This window comes from Myodes glareolus, chromosome 4, assembly GCF_982192425.1.
Source record: "Myodes glareolus chromosome 4, mMyoGla1.1, whole genome shotgun sequence".
Taxonomy (NCBI): domain Eukaryota; kingdom Metazoa; phylum Chordata; class Mammalia; order Rodentia; family Cricetidae; genus Myodes; species Myodes glareolus.
Genome location: NC_142029.1, coordinates 83,633,047 through 83,644,120, shown reverse-complemented (window position 1 = coordinate 83,644,120; position 11,074 = coordinate 83,633,047).

The window sequence follows — 11,074 nt, the reverse complement described above, 5'->3', positions numbered from 1 at the left end:
ACTTAGCCACGAGGGAAGTGGAAACCTTTGAAAGGATTAGGATTAGGAGGTATGCCCTTGTTGGAGGAAGTGTGTCATGTCGTATGAGAATTAGGTTTTAAAAGTTTGAAATTTAAACTTTACTATGACCTTTGGAACATATTAGAAGTATCTGTGGTGACCACGAAGCACACTTAGGGACCCAGTACCTCCATCTATATCCAAAGGTCTGTGGTTTGGTGAGGTTCTGATGTCTTTTTGTTTTTTAACACTCGGAGAATTCTTTTTATCTACTTGATTGCTTTGAGACAGAGTTTCAGGTAGCTCAAGTTGGCCTTGAACATCAGATCCTCCTGTTTCTGTCTCCTAAGGGTTGGGGGTTATAGGCATGGACAGTCATGACAGGGCCCTGTTTCTCTCTCTCATCCTTTCTCTCTCTCCATTTCTTCCCCCTCTCTTTCCTTCCCTCCTGACCTCCCTCCTTCTTTCCCTTCCTCTCTCCATCCCTACATTTCTTAACAAATACTCATTATAGTGGTAGATGCTTGCTGTAATTTTGAAACAGCTCCAGGCCTGTTTTGAACTAATTGCTTAGCCGAGGATGACTCTGAGCCCCTGGTCTCCCTGACTCTGTCTCCCAAGTGCCTGGATTACAGGTGTGTGCCGCCCCTCCTGCTCACTTCTTCTTTCTCTCCTTCCTTCCTTCCGTCCGTCCTTCCTTATTTTCCTTTTTCTTTCTTTGTCTTTTTAAGACAGGGTCTGGCTAACCTGAAGCTTACAATGTAGACAGGCTGTCCCTTTCCACACATTCTGGAGACTAGGATGTGGGAAATCTCCAAAGCTGCCATGTCCTTTGACCTCTGCTAAAAAAAAAAAAAAAAAAAAAAAAAAAAAAGCTACTTCCCTTCCCCTTACAGCCCACCTCTACCTAAGGGGCCTGACTGTATCCTAATTAGATGTTATTAAGAGAGGACAATGGGAAAAAATTTTAAAAGCACAGCTAAGGTTTTGTGCTGTTAAGACTCAAGGGTCTGGAGGGAGAATTGGAAGGCTGCTCTGGTAACTGGACTGCCTGTGAGTGATACACTCAGCGAGTAAGGACATGCAGCGAGGTCACCACAACCTCGCCAGAGCCATCTCCCCTCTGGGCTCCAGCTCCACGCACTATTAAATGAAGCTTTAAACATTCCTACCCATCCTTATTAATTCCTTGGATGATGGAAACTAGCAAAGACCGCTGCAGTGATGTCTCCATTAAGTAATTATGGTCTAAGAGCCCAACAAAAGCCCATTAGAGAACAGGCAGAGGGCCTGTTTTCCCCTCCTTGTGCACACACGGCCCCAGTCTGCAAGGGCAAGCAGGGACACGGAGAAGGCATGCCTGCCACAGCCCCACACCAGAGCGATGGTTTGGTAGGTGGGATACACGCTACCTGTCTGGTAAGCAGAATAGGGAGGCCAGACTCCTCCGACAGGGAACAGCCTGCATTTCTGAACTCGGCAGCCTTGGGCATTCATATTCTCCCTTCTACATGTGAATTCATAGCACAAGAACTCGGTGTTTTTCCAAACCCCTGAAGTAATCTTTGTGACTACCCAATCCTCAAAATGCTCTGTGAGACTAGCCAAGGTGACTGAGGCTAAAAGATACAACTGATTTGCCAGGGTCATCTGCAAGCCGGTAGTGGGGCCCTTGGGGCCCTTTCCTGGCATCGTTAACTTCCTTACTATCACCGTAAAGATGCCCTGGGTTGGGAGATGGGACACATTTTATTGGGGAAGTTCCTATATTGCCAGCAGGCCAAGCTTTAGGAAACTCCTCTTGCTTACGTCTTGTTTTGTTGCTTTGTTTTAGTGATCTCACTATGTAGTCCAGGCTGGCCCTCAAACTTATTATGTAGCAGAGGCTTGCCTGGATCGGATTATCTTGTTTCATGCCACCATACCTGCTTAGGAAGCCTCATTTTAAATCTTTTTGTTTTTTTCTCAATTTGTGTGTGTGTGCATGGGTGCCCATGCACACGTCCCACAGTACGCGTGGTGGAGGTCCGAGGACAACTCTCAGTTGTCACTTTCCATCTTGTTTTGAGACAGAATCTCTATGGCATCTGCTGTGCTACCTGACTCCCTCTGTAGACCAGGCTAGCCTCGAACTCTGCCGCACCTTCCTCCTTAAGGAAGATCTCTATTCTTCACACTTTTCCTTGTCCTCATGGACAAGCTTAATTTGTTTGCCTCTAAGACAACCAGGAGGTGGCCGGTGCTCTTGGGATAATCACATCAGCTTGGACCCTCAGGTCAGGAAAGATACAGCCGTGACTTCTTTGAGTGAAATGGACCCTCATAGGTCAGACTGAGGGTGGCTCACAGTCGGGTGAAGGCTGCCTTTTATTGAGTATCAGGAGTCTAAAGCAAGCAAGCCTTGGTCTCCACTCAGGGGAGGTCAAGTAGCTGCACTGGGGGACTTGCAAAACATTTGTCACTTGATTTTTTTTTTTCTTTTTAGGCAGGGTCTCATGTGGTCCAGGCTAGCCTGGAATTTACCAACATCAGAGGATGATCTTGAACGTCTAATCTTCCTGCTCTGCCTTCCAAATGCCTTCTCTGTCAGTCTCCCAGGATGCTGCTGTACAATGAGACTTTTCCTGGGGAGATGCTACACACATGTCTACTCACTCCAGACAGGGAAAGTATGGACACCACCAGAGTAGAGCTTGGTGGACCAATATGCTTTATTTGGGTTACTTACAGGAGTATGGGTGAGGTAGTTATAGGAGCAGAAATAACTCAAAGACTACAGCATCACCAAAGCCCATGCCAGCATGGGAGACAGTCCCTCGCGAAAGCCAGGAACTTGAAGCACACTGCACAGCCTGCAGGAAGCCCGACAGGTTTGAGGGCACCCTTTCCAAGTGACTCTGTTGGTTCAAACGTCTTCTAAGCAGCTCAGCTTGTGTTCTTCCCGGCAGCTGGTCTGGTCTCAGAGCCGTCTTTGCATCTTACTTAGCTCTTCTGAGAGTGACCCTCAGGTGTCTTTATTGCTTGCTTTGGGAAGAAGCCTACCAAGTCTGGTCAGTTTCAGTGACTTCCTGAAGCAATTTGAGTACTTACCTTCTGTCTTGAGGTGCTTTCCTGCAAGGTGGAATGTTTCATTCTGGGAGGAAGCTGCATCACAGCAGGTAACCATCGTAAATTTAAAACCTCCTGCCTGCCAGGTAGGTGGTGGTGGTGGTGGTGGTGGTGGTGGGTGGTGGTGGTGGTGGTGGTGGTGGTGGTGGCGGCGGTGGCGGCGTACACCTTTAATCCCAGCACTTGGGAGGCAGGGGCAGGCGGATCTCTAAGTTTGGAGGCCAGCCTGGTCTACAGAGTGAGTTCCAGGACAGCCAAGGCTGCCTAAAGACCAAACCCAACCCCAAACAAACCGAAACAAAAAGCCAACCCAAAACAAAAACAAGGTCACCCTCTGATAAGTAGTAAGTTTGAAGGCAGCCTGGGCTACTAGAGACCCTGCCTGCAAAAACAAAAACAAAAATCTGCTGAAAAACAAACAGAAAGAAGCCAGCAATATTTTCACATATTACACCTATCTTGAGATGTGGATTATGACCCTCAGTGCCTCAAAATTATTGTGGTTAGTATTGTGCTGCTAGATCTTGATCGATAGGGTAATAAAAACGGAATACTTACTGTTTCACAGCTCAAGACATATTTTAATAACCATATCTCAATATAATTGGTTTTCCTTGTAGTCCTATATATTTTATTATATGTGTTTAAAGAGATATTCTCAGAAAACATCCAAATGAAAATGCCACACACTTGTGTACCCTGAGTCACCTTCACAGAGGTTCCAGGTTGATGTCACCTTGAAACTAGGCACCCTAGGTGCTTCCCAGCCCAGCCCTTGGGGCAAGAGGCTCTGAAATGGAGTCCAGAGTTCTGTTCTTGATCTGTAAGTACTCCATAAGTTCCCATGGGCAGAGGTGAAGGAAGCAGGATTGTGCCGAGAGAGAGAGAGAGAGAGAGAGAGAGAGAGAGAGAGAGAGGGAGAGGGAGAGGGAGAGGGAGAGGGAGAGGGAGAGGGAGAGGGAGAGGGAGAGGGAGAGGGAGAGGGAGAGGGAGAGGGAGAGAGAGAGAGAGAGAGAGAGAGAGGATCCATTGTGGAGCCACCATCGCCTGTAACCCAGGAAAGTAATCAGGCCCGGTAGGAGGCTGCTCTCTCCAGCACAGAGGCCTCGGCCCACAGAGAAACACAACGAAGGGGCTCATGCCAGCAGCTCTCCCGTTCTCAAAGGGCTTCTGGGCGCAGACCCATAGGGTCCAGTATGGTCTCTCACAGCAGATTCTTTTCAGCTAAACACTGAATAGGTTTCTGCGTCTGTCTGGCTGGCTGGACTTGAACTCACAACTATGCAGTCTAAGCTGACCTTGAATATTTGATCCTCCTGCCCCAGCCTTCTGAGTGCTAGGGGCTAGGGTTGCACGTGTGCACCTTTATGCCTGGCAGCACCTGTCATTTTTAAAGTTCTCTCATGGTTTTGGATGCTCTGCACAGTTTGAAAACCTTTGAACCTAGGTAGGTAGAGCTAGAGTGACCCCAGATCCAACTCTGTCTTAGGGTCTCTACTGCTGTGACCAAACACCATGACCAAAAAGCGAGTTGGGGAGGAAGGGGTTTATTGGGCTTACGCTTCCACACTGTAGTCCATCACTGAAGGAAGCAAGGACAGGAACCTGGGGGGCAGCAGCTGATGCAGAGGTCATGGAGGGGTGCTACTTACTGGCTTGCTCAACCTGCTGTCTTATAGAACCCAGGACCACCAGCCCAGGGATGGCACCACCCACAATGGCCTGCCCCCCACCCCATCAATCACTAATTAAGAAAATTCCTCACAGTCAGATCTTATGGAGACATATTCTAGTTGAGGTTCCCTCCTCTCAGATAACTCTAGTTTGTGTGCTAGGTTGACATAGAGCTAGCCAGCACAACCTTATTCAAGTCTTTGGTGTGTGTACGTGTGTGTGTGTGTGTGTGTGTGTGTGTGTGTGTGTGTGTGTGTGTTGGGGGGCGGGGCACATATGTACGTGGAAGTGTAGAGCACAGAGGTTGACATCTGGTGTCTTCTTTTTCTACCTTATTTTTCATTTGTTAATTTGTGTATTTGCACAGGAATGAGTGATGCTATGATGTACACACGTGAGTGTGCAAGTACATGTACCCTGGCCCACATGTGTGGATCAGAACAAGATGCTAGGTGTCTTTTATTATTACTCTTAGCCTTATTGCCTTGAGAAAGGGCCTCTTAGCTAACCAGAAGTCTGCCACATCAGCTAGGCTGGCTAGCCAGCGATCTGATCACGTCCCTCTCCCAATGCTGGGGTTACAGGCCCAAGCAGCCTTACCCAATATTTTACATGAATGCTGAAGATTTAAACTCGGGCTCTCAAGCTGGCAGAGCAAGCACTCTCTCTACCCTATGTTGTGGGATAGTATCTCTCACTGAATCTGCTAGACTGGCTGGCCAGCAACCCCCTCCCCCAGCACATTTACATCTGCCACTTGTCTCTTTCCAGGTAACTCCAGGAGCTGATCTTGGCCTGAGATGGATTACTCAAAGCCTCCAGAATCCTTATCAAATAAAAATGGGCCTCCTGAGATCCAGAGAGAAAGGGGATGGTGAGGCAGTGAGAAGGGTGTTGCAAGCATGATGCTGTCTCTCAGAATAAGTGCCTGTTCATAAAATGCAAAGTATTTCTCAGGAGCCATGTAAGAAATATTAATGGTAGCTGTAGGAGCAGCAGTCTGGGAAGAAGACATAGTTTATACCAGGAACTCCCCCCCGCAACACCCCTTCTTTTGAAAAAGATGAGGTTATATGTGGTCCACACTGGCCTGGAACTGCTTGTGTATTCGAAGCTGACCTTGAACTTTTGATCCTCGTGCTGGGTCTCAAACCCAGGGCTCCATGCATGCTAGGCGAACACTCTGGCAACTGAGCTGCTTCCCTAGCCCACCTTTCGACACTTCACATATTTGTACCCTGAGCACATATTGCCTACTTGATATCAGATTCTTGCTTGCTATTCATAGTGCCCTGATGGGAGCAATGCTTTTATCTGATCTCATTAGCAAACATCCTCCTGGGGAAACAAATGCCAGCAAAATCTCCCCAGCAGCCCCTATAATTACAAACCCAAAGACAGTGCAGCATTTTTTTTAAGTGCCCTCTTCAAGCCTCCTTTGCCTGCCTTGTCCCAGAGATGAGGAAGCACCTCCCTAGAGGAGGCTGGTTCTGCCGTGTGAGATGGAGCAGGATGCTCACCGCTCGGCAGCAGCCGGCCTGCTGGATCATCTCATGCCACATCTGCAGCCACTTAGAGACTGTGGGCCGGAAGGCCTCAGCTTGCAGTCCCAAGTCTCGGCTGCTTGCCAGGGCACCAGCTTGCCGCCTCCCTGACGGAGCTGCGGCTGCACCATGAGCTGCCCAGCTTTCTGGTCCTCGGGAAACAGTCTATACACTGGCCCCAGCCCCAGAGGTATCCAAGGAAGGAAGTTTTCGGTCTCCTGGCTCTGTCAGCCACCATAAGTTCTCGAAGTCCACAAAGAGGGCAGGTTGGGGGCTACCTCTCTACACTGCAGACTGACCTTGTCTAGTGCTAGGAAGCAAAATGGGGAGTGTGGGGTGTCTAACCAATTTTTCCAAAGCCACACTGCTAGTAATAAGTGGGACTCGACCCAGGGTAGGATCTGAGTACCACCCTGACACTACATCATGGAGGCTCTCCCACGCAGCAGCCCATGGGGTCCTGCCTTTCATCTTGCCCTCCAGTCAGGCTGCTGGAGGCTCTGCTTTCTTGGCTGTGAGGTGGGGCTTCACTATCTTAAAGGTTCTTAGGAAGCTTAAGGCCGTTGGTGACAGTAAAGCATGTGGCACAGTACACGTGACTCCCATTTCTTGTTCTCTGGAATCACCTCTGTCCTGGATAATCAAAGAGTTACCCGAGGCTGTGCAGATGCCCGGCATGCATGCCCGGGAGCTAGGCTCTGGTTCCAGGGCTCCTTCTGGCCTAACGTTCCTGCATCCACTCACATCCTCTGATTCCAGCTGGCTCACTGGTCCCTGCTATTAATGTTTCCGTGAATGCTTTTCCAGCGATTTCCAAGTGCTGAGCAATTTTCCTAAGCAAAGAGAAGAAACACCCTCCTGGGAAGCTGCTTGCTCCTCAGAGAGAGTCTCCCACTCCTCTGGCAGGTGAACCTCGGCTTGCACATCTGGGGCTCTGCTCCGCCCCGACACCTGTGTCCCCAGTGTGGAACTCTCCAGAAGCAGCGGCCCCACTGCCCTTGGAGTCTGCCTGTTGCTTTCTTTCCGAGATTAATCTCCTGGGCAAGTGTCCCAGGTCTGGCCCTGTCCTTGGAGACCTCTCTGAAGAGCCAAGGCTATGTGACCCTTTTGGTTATATGATGCCGCCCATGTTTGGTACTGAAGTTCTCATTGACCTTAGTGGCTTAATTTTGGATCATTTTTGCTATGGGATTCCTTGTGTAGCATAATCCCCTCTGACCTGTGCTGCCTCCTGCAAGGTCCCGTGATTGGCTGATTTCTTCATGGGGGGGGCTGGGCAAAGGCTTCCCCAAGACTCACCTCCTCATCTGCTAATTCTGCTATATGCCAGCTCCGTGTTGGAAATAAACAGACAAAGGCACAGAACTCTTGGCCCCTTAGCTCTCCAGGATCTCAACTCACAGCACAGCACATGGACATGGGGCGCTCAAGTATGCTGTTTCGGTTACTCGTGGTTCCAAGGTTTGGTGACATAAAACAGCCATGTGCTTTTGGAAAGTCTATGCCTAAGCAATTTGATCAGGGCACTGGAGACTGTCTTTCCTTCTCTCTGACACCTGGGGTCTCGGCTGAGTGACCTCAATGGCTGACAGTGATTTGAAGAGTTGGGTGTCTGGGTTGGGCTGGCTGGAGAATAGGCTCAGCTCAGACTATCACCAAAGCATGTACCTGTACCTGTCATGCATGGTAGATTCAGCATAGCTGAGCCTTTTCTTTTCTTTTCTTTTCTCTTCTCTTCTCTTCTCTTCTCTTCTCTTCTTCTTCTTCTTCTCTCTCTCTCTCTCTCTCTCTCTCTCTCTCTCTCTCTCTCTCTCTCTTTTTAATTTTTCGAGATAGGGATTCTCTGTAGCTTTGGAGCCTGTCCCTGGAACTAGCTCTTGTAGACCAGGCTGGCCTCGAACTCACAGAGATCTGCCTGCCTCTGCCTCCCGAGTGCTGGGATTAAAGGCGTGCACCACCACTGCCCGGCATAGCTGAGCTTTTTACAAGATGCCTTGGCCCAAGAGTTCTGTCCACAGTGAATGAGGCAGAAGTCACATACCCTTGTATGACTTCACCTCAGAGAACACACAGGCATCACCTCCAACACATCCATCACTCATAAGGCAAACCAGGCCCGGGGAATGGAACGCAGACTTTATTTCTCCTTGGGAGATGAAGCACAATGAACAAGCAGCAGGGCTATGCAGCCATGTCTTTCAGCTGCTGTGGAAGGGTGCCCAGGAGCACTTACCTTTAGTTGAATTTTGAAGACAGTAGAATGGAAGATTGGCTAGGGCAGAGGATCAGGAAGCAAGAGTGGACTGCATCGCATAAATCAGCACACTAGGCTTCCTGGAGTTCAGCAGGGGCCTCCTTGCTGTCCCCTCACTGGCCTTCCATCCTGGCCAGGCCTCTCTCTAGAGTGTCGAGGTCTTGTTATGGCTTTGGCTATGGTGGTCATTCCTCCACAGAACACAGTCTGGCTGAGGGTTGAGCGGCAGATTCACACACCAGTGGCCCTGGCTGGCCCTACCTGACTTCCAGCATTCTGGGGGCATTGAGAGAGAGGCTGCCGGTGAGCTGGACTGAACAGAGTGCAGGCCCATCTCCTCTCCAGCTCTGGATTTGAAACCCCCAGTGTGTGCTCAAAGTCTTGGTTTGGTTTCTCAAAGCACGAAGATCTCCCTGTCAGTTGGCTTGTATCCCAGCCATGTTTTCCATAACGGCTAGTTTCTCTTGATTATAGACATAAAAATTCAGAGTAGGTTAAACAAAGGGGGGAAATTATGGGTTCTTGTAACTGGGTTGTTCCAGGAGTAAGTCCTAGGGTCTAAGCAGGATTAATTCTCTTAGTCTCCATTTTTTTTTTGTATTTGTTTGTTTGTTTGTCAGTTGTTCTGTGTTGGCTTCATTTGCAGGCAGAGCTCTGGCCCTGTCCTAATACCCAGAGCACAGTGCACCAGCCAAAGCAGGCACCGAAACCCTTTCTGGAACCATTACCCTGACCATGGAGCTAAGCACGCTGCTAAGCTGTGACTGTATCAGCTGTTACTGTCTACTGCAAGAGTTCCATATCAAGAGGGGAAAGAAAGGTGACAAATCAGACAAATCTGGCTGCCAGAGCCCAGGACTGCTAGCATTAGCTGCAGTTTATGCACTACGCAAAAGGAGGGTAGGGTGCCTTTCACACGCAGCTATATGGGCCAATGCCAAGCCCTGCAAAATCGGCCACTTTCCTTCCTCTAGCATGTCAGAAGTGTCTGGAGAGTCTCTCTCTCTCTCTCTCTCTCTCTCTCTCTCTCTCTCTCTCTCACTTCAGGTAACCACTGCTCCATGAAATGGCTAGGGTGAATTGTGAGTTTGCCATGCACCCACAGAACCACAGCTCCTTCCTCTGCCCTGGCTGGCCAGTTGTCCATTGTGATTCTTTATCTGTCCCCTCATCTGGCTTTGGACACTTTCATGAGTCTGGGGCGTGTCTCAAACTGCCCTCAGAGGCCAGGCCGAGGAGACATGCAGGTTGGATGGCTCCTACAGGTGGGAAGTGAATCTCTCCATTCTAGCTGCCTCAGTTTCACTCCCCGTAACGTTCCCAAAGTGATCACAGGTGTGTGTGGGGGGTAGGCTCTGACATCTGCAGTGAGCTGGTCTGGTCCATTCATCTCCTGCCTGCCTCGCCTTGCCTCATCCAGTTCTGGAGACATCTCCAAGGAAGAGACCTTAAATAGAACACCCTTAAAGGCTGGCTTTGGAGATCAGGCACCTTCTCCAGGAAACCTGGGCATAAAAAGATGCCAGGCTCCACTTAGGCCTCCCCAAGGCTGCCAGGAAGCTGCTTGAGGGCTCAGTAAAAGTGCCTGATGCAAACCAGACCCCAGAGCTGAAGGCTTGGGTGAAACTGGATACCTGTCAACATCAGCAAAAGAAATAGATTGTGGAAGGGAGGCAGGAGACACTCAGCAGTGATGGGCTGGGCGGTATGACCGACGTTTCCTTCTAAAGGGCCCCAGGAGCGCTGCCATGCTGGCGATGACAGCTCTAAGGGTCAGCAGCCCCGAGGTGACCAGTGGGACACATCTACCCCTCTACCACTTCCTTCTTTTCTCTGTTTCTTTTCTGCAGATATAAGGCCTGAATTCAACCTCATCGCAGCTTTTATTCCCATGTCATAAATTATTTAATCTTTCTGACCCTCAGTTTTATCATTTGTAAAGTGGGCCTGCAAATAGAACCTACTCAGTTGGTCCAGGCTGGCCTTGAACTTAGAGATCTGCCTACTTCTGTTATTCAAGTAAGATTGCTTATTGGTATGTTATTTGGTATCACTAAACCATCAATATGGTCCTTGATAGTCACAGCGAGGAAACTGAGGAAACTATTTCAGGACCTGTATAGCTGGGGAGGTCTGAATCACCGCTTCTTTTATTCTGTGGGGGCAAATACCAACTGCTGTTCATAAACTGAGAGATTTTCTCTGGGAGCCCCGGTGCCTCCTCTGGGCAGTGGGAATACTGACAATGTTGCCAATGGTCAGGATTGCTGTGCGGCTCACGTGCGCCACATGACCCGGAACGGAGCCTGTAGAGACCCTAGGTCTGTGTGACCCACACAGGCCACGTGACCAGGCATGGGAGACTGTTGAGAGCCCAGGCCTTTGCAGCTCACATGGGTCACGTGACCAGACACGGGAGACTGTAGAGAAAGTAGGTCTGTGGGTCCCACACAGGCCACGTGACCAGGCACAGGAGACTACAGAGAGCCCAAGC